Raw genomic sequence first — 14,591 nt, forward strand, 5'->3', positions numbered from 1 at the left:
CTTGCCCACCACCGACATCAGGCTCACTGTTCTATAGTTCCCTGGCTTGTCCTTATCACCTTTCCTAAATAGTTGCACCACATTAGCCAACTTCCTGTCTTCCGGCACCTCACCTGTGACTATCGATGATACAAATATCTCAGCAAGAGGCCCAGCAATCACTTCTCTAGCTTCCCACAGAGTTCTTGGGTACACCTGATCAGGTCCTGGGGATTTATCCACCTTTAACCGTTTCAAGGCATCCAGCACTTCCTCTTCTGTAATCTGGACATTTGTGGGTACAGTTTTAAAAGACATTTAGATAAATAGATGAATAGGAAAGATTTGGAGGGATATACGCAGATTGGATTAGTTTAATTTGGAATTATGGTCAATATGGACTGGTTAGATTGAAAGGTTTGTTTCCCTGTATGACTCTGACTGTGACTATGAGGAAATTTTATTGTCTATAGAAATGTACTGCAGAGAGAAAGGAATTGGTATCACTTATCATAGTATTTAATTGCTATGAATTTCAGATTGCTATGAGCAGTTTAAGAAGATTTTTCTTTACACTGTCACCATGGAGGATGTTTGAAGGAACACCACAACCTGCAAGTTCCCCTCTCAGCCATTCTCACCATCCTGTCTCTGAAATATATCACATTCCCTCTGTGTCATTGCGTCAACATCTTGGAATTCCCTCCCTAACAGTATTATGGGTTTACCTACAGCAAATGAACTGCAGTGATTCAAGAAGGCAGCTCATCAACCATCTTCTCAAGGGCAACTAGGAACAAGCAATAATTGTTGGTCTAGCCAGTGAGATCAGAATCCCATGAATGAACAAAAAGAAATATGAAATAACACAGCTAAACAATGAAGATTAAAAGGCAAAGAGGCAGAGGAAATATGGACATACAAACACAAAATGGTACAATTTAGGAACAAGAGTAGTCCATTTGACCCCTCAAGTCCTCTCCACTATTCAGGAAGATTATCACTGATCTAATTGTGGCCTCAATTCTACCTTCTTGTCTACATCCCAATGACCTTTAACTTCCTTGCTAGTGTTTTATCCATCATTGCGTTAAATGAATTCAATGACCATACTTTCTGGAGAACAGAGTTTCACAGAGTAACAACCCTCAACAAGAAAGCAAAGTTGTCTCATCTCCACCATAAATGGGACACCACTTAATCTTAAAATGTGCCCCCAATTTCTAGTGTCTTCCCAAGGAGAAACATCCTTACTTACTTACTTACTTACAGCATTTCTTATTTAAGTTTAAAACACTAGCCTTAGATTCTCCTCTTCCTCAAACTGAATGCAAAGTGCAATCAAGTTATGTTCACTGCTACCTAAGAACCTCTTCACCATGGGTTCATTCACTAATTCTGTCTCATTCCTCCTGACCTAATCTAGAATAGCCTGCTCTCTGGCTGGTTCTAGAAATGTTCACTCATCACAGATACTGCCTGACCAGCTGGTGATTTTGAAGAGTTTTAGTTTCCACTTCAGGTTTCCAACATCTGTTGTATTTCCCTTTTTCACAAGAGCAACTTATTTACTCAAACCGAAATGAATCTATGAAAGCTTATGATAAATATTAGCAATTGATCTTGAGGCGATGTGAACGCAGAGTTTAGTTTCAATCAATTGTAGAAGAAAAATGGGATGGAGGTATAGAAGTTAAAGAGGACACACTGCTTTATATCTGCGACTGTAACCATGAACATTAACATGGTGTGACTGGGCATGGTTTGGGATTTTAATCTATAGTCAGATTATAACATAATCTCTTTGGAAGGAAGAAGAATATTTTATCCATTTTGTGAATGATTTTGACTGCAGACAGGTACTTTTGTTGATTTGTATTTGGTCGAGTGTTTCCTGGTTTAATTGGGTATTTGGTTCAATGTGTTTTGATGTGGCTGTGCAGCTTGTTTTTGTTCAAGATCATTTTAGCCCAATTATTGTGGCTACACCAGCTCCCAGAAAGTAATCCAGTTTGGAATTTGACTACAAGTAGCTTTGGTGAATTAATAATATAATCTTCTAATTTATTAAAATATCATGTGCTCTTGCAGATGATGCAGACAACATCACAACTCCTGCGTCACACTTTATAGAACTTTGTTGTCATTTTTCCAGTCAATTTCCTCATATACAATTTCCTCACTTTTCCTGAGTTGGCAGAATGGTGGTAAATTAGGTTACCCATCACATCTGCTCATTCTGATACAGGCAGCTTGTTAGATTCATTCTGCCCACTACTTTGAGTGACGACCATTTGCAGCCAGCACTGTTTGTCCTGTACAGAGACTGTGAAAAGTGCCTTATATTGCAAATCACTAGCACTATTCAAGAGCAGTCTGTAACCTTTAAAACAGTTAGATCTTTGCAAGACATAAATATGAAAGTTGAGAAATGTGAATCATGGCATTTTGATGAGTAGCTGATTATGCCAAAGAATGTGGAACAGGGTTTTCTGAAAATGGATCAGAGGCTTCAGCGCCAAACACAAAGAGGAGGTGAGACATTCTATATCAGCAATGAAGCAGGAAGACAGAGCAGTGTTAGTCAGTGCCTGGTATGTTCTCCAAAATCGTGAATGCAGTGCTGAATGAAAAGTTCACAATTTCCCTCATATTGTCCAGGTGAGTGAATTTGTCTTGAAGTAACATTGAAAAAACAAATCGAACCATCAGCCTCAGCCACAGATCAATTTGTTACACATCCAACAATCTTTATCAAACAGTATTCAACTGTTGGATACATGCATTGTACCTCACCCTTTCCATTTAGTATTGTCACAAGGCTTGTACATGCATCTCACACCTTGCACACACTGGCAGATTTTCACTCACATTATCCGAATACAGAGAACAACACTCACTCACACACTTCCCTCTTGTTGGAAATAGTGACATATGACAGGCTGCAGCAGGATGGAACTGGAGGAGGACACATGTACCTGTATGCTTTAATCCCATGGGGAGACAGAATGGTCAATAATCTGACCATTATTGGAAAGGGAATCCCAGTGCCTAAAGCCACTGGCAGGCTAGAGAGAGATTGATGATCAGATTAACTGTGTTACCCAATCCTCCCTCTCCCTCATCCCACAATCTCTTCTGACTCACAAACCACAGATGGTGACAGTGCAGTTCTTACTTTCTCCTCTGCTCGCACACTCTGCCTTTTTTATTTCAGATTCTGGAACTTTCTCAGCGGAGGTAGAAGAAAAGTAAAGTGAAGATGAAGGGGCACTGTCATCTAACTTAATAATTGTATAATTCACAGGATGAGGGCACCACTGGCTCCGCCAACATTTATTGCCCAGAGGGTAGCTAAGAGTCAGCCATGTTGCCATGGTTCTGGAGTCACATATAGGCCAGGCCAGGTAAGGACAACAGTGTCCTTCCCTAAGGGACCAGAGGGGTTTTTTTTTAACCAACAATCAATTCATGATCATCCTTAGAGTCTTAATTCCAGATTTTTATTGAATTCAATGGTGAGCTTCAAGCCCCGACCCCAGAACATTCCCTGGGTCTCTGGATTAGCAGTCCAATATTAATACCACTAGGCCATTGTCTCCCCATTGTAATGTCAGCCACCAGCTACAAATGTACAGGAATCATTGTGTAAGCACATATTTTGGGGAACAGAGTGACTTGTTTCATTGCAGCCCTGGATTAAGTGATCACTTGCTCAGATATGGATGGTGTTCGCATACCCTAAACATAAAATTCCTCAACCTTTCGACAGAGTGACTGGCAGCATATTTCAGAAGATATCTAAACCGGACTCTACACTGTCATATCTCAGAGGAGATGCAGAGACAAAGATCAAGCAAAAATAAAAACTCACAGCCTAAAAGGGTGGGAGAGGCAGAAACCCTCAAGGAAGTTAAAAACTATTTAGATGAACACTCAAAATCCCATAGCATGCAAAGCTAAGTACCTGAAAATGTGATTAGAATCAATGGATTTCTGATGGCTGACACAGACATGATGGGCCAAAGGGTCTCTTTCCATGCTGTAAAAATTCTATGAATCTCTGACTTTAAGAAAAAGTTGAACTTAACATTTTAATACATTCAGTACTTGCCAAATTTATTGCTTGCCTTTGCATGACAACATAACTCTTCTGTGAAAGCAGTTATTAGGATTTTAGTGTAATCCCTGTAGGATATGATTCTGTCTATGTAGTGAACTCCTCCAAAGCCCAAAAGGTTTTATTATTTAATAATCTGAAAATATCCCAAGCATTGCAGCCATGTCATTCCCTTTGTGGGCTGCACTGTCAGATACTTGTCACATCCTTATGGCTCTGAATTATTTATTTCCCAATCTCTATGCAAGTCCCTTAGCAGCAATATAGGCAGCGAGGTTTTAGCTGTTTGATGTTATATCTCCTCAAGTGACTAAAGACAGTGCAAACCAGCCAATGGTTTAACTGTGCTGAACTAGTTCTATTAGTGGCAAAGTACGGCCCATTCAAACTGCTAAGTAAATCCTCTGAGCGCCCAGAGACAATTCAGGCATGAAGGCAACAGTTAAAACTTGACAACATCCAAAATTGTTCCCATTTAATCCCACTCCCAAGGTGAAGAATAATTATAAGTAAACATATGCCTTCATTATTTGCTTTACTGGTCTCTAATACCCAATCTCTTCCTCACACTAAATATGCCTGCCAAGGATTAAATGCAATCACGGCTGGATTTTACACATTTTGAAATAGAAAAATCTATTCGTTATGGGGATTGTGATATGTATTTCTGTTCATTTCTATTTCTTTGCCTGCAGAGCTTCACTCTACTGAAATTTTTCAGGGCATATAAGCACACTGTGTGCAGTTTAAGAAATCGACTGGTACTTTACAATTTTTTTTAACATATTACCTACAGTATGGATCCAGCTAAAATATAGACACCGGGAAGTACAAGAGCTGTAGGCTTTCTTGTGATAAATAGGATTACTAGCTGATTTTTTAAAATACGGGAGGGGAGGTTTAGCCAAAGCTAAAGTACCCAGTATCAAATTATCATTTGAAGTATCATTTTAATACACGACTGCACCAAATTTGACTCATGTTTCATATTGTCAATTAATGTGATCTTGTTGATTAAAAAAAAGTGATTCAAATCTTGACATAGAATACAAATAACTTTTAGCAGAAACTAGGGTTCGCTATGTCTCTGAATGATGGCACAAAATGTGCAAAACCACCCCCTGTACATATTTCTTCCTCCCCTCCTCAAAATTGTACTTGCCTGGATGCAATATTGCCCAATTAATGCATTGTAAGCACTGTGAATGGTGTTCCCTTTCTTTGATATGAATCAGAAATAGGCCCCCCCAAAGGAGCCTTCCACATCCATCAAAGTTTCACCTGCACATCCACCAATGTCATTTATTGTATCTGTTGCTCCCAATGCGGTCTCCTTTACATTGAGGAGACTGGACGCCTTCTCACAGAGAGCTTTAGGGAACATCTCCGTGACACCCGCACTGATCAACCTCACCGCCCCGTGGCTGAACATTTCAACTCCACCCCCCACCCCACTCTGCTGAGGATATGCAGGTCCTGGGCCTCCTCCACCGCTGCTCCCTCACTACCTGACGCCTGGAGGAAGAAGACCTCATCTTCCGCCTTGGAACACTTTAACCGCAGGGCAACAATGTGGATTTCACCAGTTCCTCATTTCCCCTCCCTCCACCTTACCCCAGTTCCAACCTGCCAGCTCAGCACTATCCTCATGACCTGTCCTAACTGTCAATTTCTCTTCCCACATATCCGTTCCACCCTCGTCTCCGACCTATCACCTTTACCCCTACCTCCATCCACCTATTGCAGTCTCAGCTACCTTCCCCCCAGCACCATCCTTCTCCCATTTATCTCTCCACCCCGGAAGCTCCCAGCCTCATTCCTGATGAAGGGCTCCTAACCGAAATGTCGATTTCCCTGCTCCTCAGTTGCTACCTGACCGGCTGTGCTTTTCCAACACCACTCTAATCTTGACCCCATTCAGCTCCTCAAGTCTGCCCTGTCATTCAATAAGATTTGATTGTAACCTCAATTCCGACCCATGATAGCCTTTCACATTTTTGCTTAACAAGAATCTACCTATTTCTGCCTTGAAAATAATCAAGGCCTCTGCTTCTCTCACTTCATCAGGAACAGAGTTCCAAAGACACATGGCCACTTCAGAGAAAGAAAACTCGCCTCGTTATTTTCAATGAACTAATGGTCCATATCTCCAATGTGAAGCTCTGAAAAATGTATCAAATATACAAACATAAAATACACAAACTTTAAGGTAATTTCTGATAAATTAGCTTGCAGCTGAAAATGTGTTGAACATTGTAAAGCTTCATTCCTGCTTGTCATCATTTAGCTATTTTCAGCCAATCAGGCTGATGTAATCTGCTTCCAGCCATGGTACTGGGTGTAAGGACTCCTTCTGGACAAAAAAATGGTCAGTTTTCATCCCCATTTCCCAGCATTTCTGAAAGGTTTGCATCAGAATATCCAGTGCAGAGACCAGTTCTCTCTAGCTTTGGAAATTGATTTTGGAAGTTCCTCAGTGATGGTTGCACAAGGCCCAACATCCAAAGAGACCTGAAAGGTTCTTATTTCCACACATCGTTCAGCTATTGTTTTCTTTGAAAGATGCGTCTGCTTATGAACACACGAACAAGGAACAAGTGTAGGCTATTCGGCCCTTCAAGCCTGCTTCACCATTCAATAAGATCATGGCTGGTCTGGTTTTAACCCAACCTCTACATTCTTGGACATCCCCAGTAATATGACAAGAAACGATATCGCTCTGCCTTCAAAATATCTCAAGATTCTGTATCTACTGCCTTTAGAGGAAGGGAATTCCAAAGACTCACAACATTCTGAGGAAAAAGAAGGCCTCATCTCTCTTTTTAATGCCCCCTCCCCTCTTATTTTTAAACCATGACCAGTTCAAGAACGTCTCACAAGACATCCTTGTGGGACATCCTTTCCACTTCCACCTGGTCAAGATTAGGGCCAGTCAAGGATAGCAGTGGGAAGTTGTGTGTGCAGTCAGAGGAGATAGGGGAAGCACTTAATGAATATTTTTCGACTGTATTCACTCTAGAAAACGATAATGTTGTCGAGGAGAATACTGAGATACAGGCTATTAGACTAAGTGGGATTGAGGTTCACAAAGAAGAGGTACTAGGAATCCTGCAGAGTGTGAAAATAGACAAGTCCCCTGGGCCGGATGGAATTTATCCTAGGACCCTCTGGGAAGCCAGGGAGGTGATTGCTGAGCCTTTGGCATTGATCTTTAAATCGTCATTGTCGAAAGGAATAGTGCCAAAAGACTGGAGGATAGCAAATGTGGTTCCCCTGTTCAAGAAGGGGAGTAGAGACAACCCTGGTAATTATAGACCAGTGAGCCTTACTTCAGTTGTTGGTAAAGTGTTGGAAAAGGTTAAAAGAGGTAGGATTTATAATCATATAGAAAAGAATAATTTGATTAGTGATAGTCAGCGCGGTTTTGTGAAGGGTAGGTCATGCCTCACAAACCTTATTGAGTTCTTTGAGAAGGTGATCAAACAGGTAGATGAGAGTAAACTAGTTGATGCGGTGTATATAGATTTCAGCAAGGCGTTCGATAAGGTTCCCCACAGTAGGCTATTGTACAAAATGCAGAGGAATAGGATTGTAGGAGATATAGCAGTTTGGATCAGTAATTGGCTTGCTGAAAAAAGACAGAGGGGAAATGTTCATCCTGGAGTGTTGATGGGAAATGTTCATCCTGGAGTCCAGTTACTAGTGGTGTACTGTAAGGGTCCACTGCTATTTGTCATTTTTATAAATGACCTGGATGAGGGCATAGAAGAGTGGGTTAGTAAATTTGCAGATGACACTAAGGTCGGTGGAGTTGTGCAAAGTGACCAAGAATGTTGTAGGTTGCAGAGAGACATAGATAAGCTGCAGAGCTGGGCTGAGAGGTGGCTAATGGAGTTTAATGCAGACAAGTGTGAGGTGATTCACTTTGGTCGGAGTAACCGGAATGCAAAATACTGGGCTAATGCTAAGATTCTTGGTAGTGTAGATGAGCAGAGAGACCTCGGTGTCCATGTACACAGATCCTTGAAAGTTGCCACCCAGGTTGACCGAGTTGTTAAGAAGATATATAGTGTTTTAGCTTTTATTAATAGAGGGATCGAGTTCCGGAACCATGAGGTTATGCTGCAGCTGTACAAAACACTGGTGCGGCCGCACTTGGAGTATTGTGTACAGTTCTGGTCACCGCATTATAAGAAGGATCTGGCAGCTTTGGAAAAGATGCAGAGGAGATTTACTAGGATGTTGCCTGGTATGGAGGGAAGGTCTTACGAGCAAAGGCTGAGGGACTTGAGGCTGTTTAACGGTAGTAGATTCACCAACTTCAAGTACGTTTAAGTCGTCATTGGACAAGCATATGGACGTACATGGAATATTGTAGGTTAGATGGGCTTCAGATTGGTATGACAGGTCGGCACAACACTGTGGGCCGAAGGGTCTGTACTGTGCAGTAATGTTCTATGTTCTATGTTCTAAGTCCTGCATATTTCGATTAGGTCACCTCTTACCTTTCTAAACTCTAGGACGAGCCTGTCTAACCTTTCCTCATAAGGTAACCTGCTCATTTCAAAGATGCGTCAAGTAAACCTTCTCTGAACTGCTTCCACGCATTAATATCTTTCCTTAACTACAGTGGTAGGAGCAGCGCTCCAAAAGCTAGTGTTTCCGAATAAATCGGTTGGACTATAACCTGGCGTTGTGTGATTTTTAACTACAGTGATCAATGTACATGGTACACAAGATGTGGTCTTACCTTATAACTGAGACATAAACTCCCTATTCTTGCATTCAATTCCCCTCACAATAAAACAAAACATTTTATCAGCTTTCTTTGCTATTGCTGAATACCTTCGGCAAGATCCTTTAACATAATTTTATTTATTTTGTTTTCTTTTATCCTCCTCTTTTTATGATCAGTTCTCACTAAAACCTCTGCCCTCCATGCTACCCGGAGAAAGTGAGGACTGCAGATGCTGGAGATCAGAGCTGAAAATGTGTTGCTGGAAAAGCGCAGCAGGTCAGGCAGCATCCAAGGAGCAGGAGAATCAACGTTTCGAGCATGAGCTCTTCTTCAGGAATTCCTGAAGAAGGGCTCATGCCTGAAACATCGATTCTCCTGCTCCTTAGATGCTGCCTGACCTGCTGCGCTTTTCCAGCAACACATTTCCATCTCCATGCTACCCACCCACTTCCTGCTAAGCTGACATTCCTATAGAAACATGGGAACAAAGATGGATTACTTCCTGCACAATCATGCTAGTCTACCTCAGCCCATCTGCCCACAATTTGCTTTTGTAACTTTCAATGTACCTAGTTAGCTCCAATCACTGTAAATCTCAGATCATTCAAAAGTTTACCCCAACCCTCCCCTCATATTCTATCATGAACCACTCAACAATCACCCTGTCCTCACTGATCTACATTATCCCATAGCCCCCCCCCCCCCCTCTAATTGCTAAAATTTAAAATCATCACCTTGTACAAAAATAATTCAGGATTTCACCCTCTTGCATCACAGTAACTCACTCAAACAAAAAACCCAAAGAACTACGGATGCTGGAAATCAGAACAAAAACCAGAAATTGTTGGAAAATCTCAGCAGGTCTGATAGCATCTGTGGAGAGAAAGCAGTGACCCTTCTTCAGAACAGGTCAGTTCTGAAGAAGGGTCAATGGACCCAAAATGTTAACTCTGCTTTCTTTCCACAAATGCTGCCTGACCTGCTGAATTTTATTAGATTAGACTCCCTCAAGTGTGGAAACAGGCCCTTTGGCCCAACAAGTCCAACCCGACACTCAGAAGAGTAACCCACTCAGATCCATTTCCCTCTGACTAATGCACCTAACACAATGGACAATTTAGCATGGCCAATTCACCTGCCAATTTCCTGACAATAATCGTTTCCAGCCTCTGACAATTTTAGATACTTTCTAATCAACCTTTACAGAGATGATATTGCACACCTCTGGGAAAGACTTGAGCCCAGGCTTTCTGTTTCAGAGATAAGGATACTACAATATGTAAAGAGCCTTACCCCCTGATAATTGTATCATACTTAAATACCTAATTGGGTATTAACTGGGGATTCACTTGTGTATCCTGTTGTAGTCGGGTTTAGTGAAGCACATTTGTATCTCTGTCAATGAAGGCTTCTGACATATGGAAAGATTAAGCTCCAGTTTCATCCATCACTGCTCAATGGTTCTGGAGCTGAGTAGACATATAACCCCAGTAAATCCTTCACTCCCTTTACTCTGCACTGCCTGATACGGTGGACACAGGTCTACCTTGTAAAGGACACAATACCATTGTCAGTCCACCAGCCTTGACAGAAATGTGACTAGTCCCACTTGGATGGCCAAAAGCATCGGGGGAAAATCCACCATTTTGGTGTAGCATTAATACATCTTCTGTTACTTTCTGCCGCTAACCTCACACACAAAACTGGAATAATTGGAGCATGGAATTTTGATTTCTCTCGATTTCATCAAGGGGAGTTTGAATGAACCTATTGCAAAAGAGTTAAATGTGATATGGATAGCGAGAAATGGATCAATGGCTCTTTTCTTCAAAGAAGGGATCTTAACAGCCGTATTGATGAACTCCTGGGAGGTTAGGCTGAACCGCTTTGGTTTCACCTACTTGTTTGTAGCGGGACACCATTTTGTGTCACAGTGTGAACACAACAACGCGTGAAAACCAGAGGTGAATGTCGCTGCTCTGACAACATCATAAGAGACTGGCTTTTCTGTGTCATCAGAGCACGGTCATTTGTGCAACGCAATCTTCCCCATTACAGACAATGAAGGCAGAGCAACTGATCAGCCAACAGCCACACTCTTAAAATATTAAAGCCCCTGTACAACTCTTGCTACTGACAGATCACAAGATAACCATCTCTTATACATTAGGAAAAGAGGAGGTTAAAAGAGATTAGAAGGTCATTGTTTTGTGGTTTAAGTTGAGGGAAACAGAGTAAAAATTGGTAAACATTGGTAAAAATCTCAGAAAATCCTCGAATCAAGTAGACTTTGGCACATTCAGTGACTACAAATCCCAACAATGTAAAGACAACAGTTGAGGAATGCGATTCCTCAAATACTGGTCAACATCCTAACAATGCCTTAACAAGCAAAATTTAGTTTATTCAGGCACCATAACCCAGTGACCTTGTTCAGTGGGGCTCAAAGTGAAGGCTTTCCAATTTTGAACCATAGCTTTTGGCTGTTTCTTTCTTCTGCTGGGCTCTCCAGTCAAAAACATAATGTAGATTCATCGAAAGGACCAAGTGCTAATGCATTAGTGACTGGCAATTGGCAGGGACACTGAGGCAGGCAGATGTAAGTTGACATTAATGGAAAGTTTTGCCTGTGGTCATGTGCCAGAGAGAGAAAAAAATGGAGCCACCTGCCTCTTGTCTTCAACCTGGTAATCAGATGTCAGACAGGATTAATTAGCAGCCTGCAGTTTTCCTGTTCTCCATTGATAGGCACAATGCATCTCCATAACGTGAGAAAATATTAAAGTTGGTTGCAAATCAGGTTGACACTGAAGGAAGCATTTCTTTATTGCTGCTGCTCGCTGTATTTTACTTGCCTGTGCACCTTATTTCAACACAAATGCTTCAAGTTTTGAAAATTCTGACAAAGGAAGGATTCAATCATTCTTTGTGTCCACCTTTGCCTTTCTATCCCTACAGCAGCAAAGAAGCACTGGAATGTTTAGGATAACCTTTTGGGCTCCCATCAAATCAATAAAATCCACTCCCAATACTCCCCACCAGGCATAAAACCATATTCCGCTCTGATTCCTGTTTTAGGCTGAGTTCCCCAGTATTATTGTGAGTAAAATAAAGAGGCTTACAGTGATCCAGCAACAGGCATCTTAAAGTGAGCACCATGAATTGGATTTTACACCATCAGATCATATTTCCTTTAGACCATAAATTTCTCCCCTGAAAAAAAATATGTGGCCTGCTATGTTTTCTCCAAGGGCTGTTATGTGTTAACCACATTTGCTGTAGGTCAAGTACATATGAGTCGCATTTGGCAGGACCAAGGCAAGGATAACACATTCCCTTCCTTGCAAAAAAGAAGTTTGATATTCAGCATTAATGGGGTGAGCATTTTATTCCCATTTATGAGTCAAATTTAAATCTCTTCCAACTGCCATTGTTGGATCTCAACTTGTGTCTCCAGATCATTGCCCGAGTAATATCACTTCTATGCTTCACCCATCAGTTGTACACAATATTGGGAGCACTTTGTGTGGACGTGTCTGAAGTATCTTGACAGTACAAGAGCAGGAATCTGACCAATCAGTAAGTGCCTGTTTTGATCAGTGCGTAGTCATGAGGCCAACCAACATTTAGCAAGCATTTGGTCTGAACGAGGCTCACTGTGGGTTTTTGACTTCGGTATAGTGAAGGAGGTCCATACCATAACAAGGCTGACATTAAGGCACAGTGGTTCAGTGGTTAGCACTGCTGCCTCACAGCACCAGGGTCCCAGGCTCAATTCCCGCCGCGGGCAACTGTCTGTATGGAGTTTGCACATTCTCACTGTGTCTGCGTGGGTTTCCTCTGGATGCTCCGGTTTCCTCCCACAATCCAAAGATGTGCAGGTCAGAGGAATTGGTCATGCTAAATTGTCCATAGTGTTAGGTGCATTAGTCAGAGGATGGTGGGTTACTCTTCAGAGGGTCGGTGTGGCCATGTTGGGCCGAAGGACCTGTTTCCACACTGTAGAGAATCTAATCTAATCGCCCAATAATGTACTATGGGGAGTATTTTGGGGGAAAAAGTGGTACCAAAGACTAACAAGACCTGTGGATTATTTAGGAGAGAATTGTGATCAACAAATTAGCAATGTTAGGTTAGACTGGCCAAGTAATAATTCCAAACATGAACACAGCCCTTCCTGACAAAACTGTCATCTCTCCTCATTCACCTGATTTACTACTCTCCTGTGTGATCTTCAATTTCTCTGTTTGTGAGAGACATATTTCATTGATTCTATTTTGACTGCAAGACTACAACACAAGTCCAAGTAACTTTCAACCTTTCCTCAACATTCACTCCAGTTTTCAAATAATGAATATTTCTCAATTGACACGGTATTGAATGGACTTTGGACGGTGAGATTCTCCCATCAGCAACCACTCCTCTTGGTGCAAGTAACTGGACATTCAGGAAACAGTTGGCAATGTAGATCCAGGAATCGTGGCCTCAGTATCAATCCTACCTTGTCAGGGTCAGGAAAGGGATAGTTACAAATGTTCATGGCAGCAGGTTTCTTGTTAATTATTGAACTCAAAGGCTTGCACAGTGCAATTGGCAGTCGGAGTTAAACTAACAGTTCCTCAAGACACATGGAAACCCATCAATGCGAACAAAACGGGAGATGCTAGCTCTGGAGTGAAAGTGTCTTCTGCAGCACTCCCCGTGGACCAGGCTGAGCAGGAATATTCTCACAACCTGACAAGGGGTCCTTCAACCTTATCTCTGCTAATCACCCTCTCTCTCTCGTTCTTCCCCCGCTCTAAATAGCCAAATTCTCCTCATGATTTTCTCCTCATTCACTCCACTGTTCCAACAGGGTCAATCCATGAGTATGCCTGGCTGAGACCTCTTGCTGCTTGTTTCCTATTCAGCAGGCTTCTGAATGCAACCAGGAAGTGGAGGTTTTGCTTTTTAATTCAGCAGGACCTCTATATGCCTATCCTCCCTATATTCCCACACACATTCTTCGTGTCCACATGAATGTTGGTGCTGTGGGACTACAAACCTTGACTTTGCATTAAACCCCCTCAGTGTAATAGTGTTTAAAAACACAAATGACTTCATTGATGGGGTGGTCTAATGGAACTATTGCTGAACTAGTAATCTGTAATTCCAGGCTAATGGGTTCAAATCCCATCCTGGTAAAATTTGAATTTAATAAAAGGAATTGATCTATTGGAGACCATGTGACTGCTGTCTATTGTCATAAAGCTCTATCTGGTTCACAAGTGTTCCCTAAGGAAGGAAATGGTGACACGGTGGCTAGCCCTGCTGCCTCACAGCGCCAGAGACCTGGGTTCAATTCCCGCCTCAGGCAACTGTCTGTGTGGAATTTGCACATTCTCCCCGTGTCTGCGTGGGTTTCCTCCAGGTACTCCGGCTTCCTTCCACAGTCCAAAAATGTGCAAGTTAGGTGAATTGGCCATGCTAAATTGCCCGTAGTGTCAGGTGAAGGGGTAAATGTAGGGGAATGGGTCTGGGTGGGTTGCTTTTCAAAGGGTCGGTGTGAACTTGTTAGGCCGAAGGGCCTGCTTCCACACTGTAGGGAATCTAATCTAAAAATCTTCTGTCATTGCTTGCTCTGGCTTACATGTAACTCCAGACCCACATGTTTGATCCTTGCCTAAACTCTGGACAATTAGGAGTGAGGAATAAATGCTGATCTAGCCTGTGACACCCATACTCCATGAATCAATAAAAACAAAATCAATTATG

This window comes from Chiloscyllium plagiosum, chromosome 4, assembly GCF_004010195.1.
Source record: "Chiloscyllium plagiosum isolate BGI_BamShark_2017 chromosome 4, ASM401019v2, whole genome shotgun sequence".
Lineage (NCBI taxonomy): Eukaryota > Metazoa > Chordata > Chondrichthyes > Orectolobiformes > Hemiscylliidae > Chiloscyllium > Chiloscyllium plagiosum.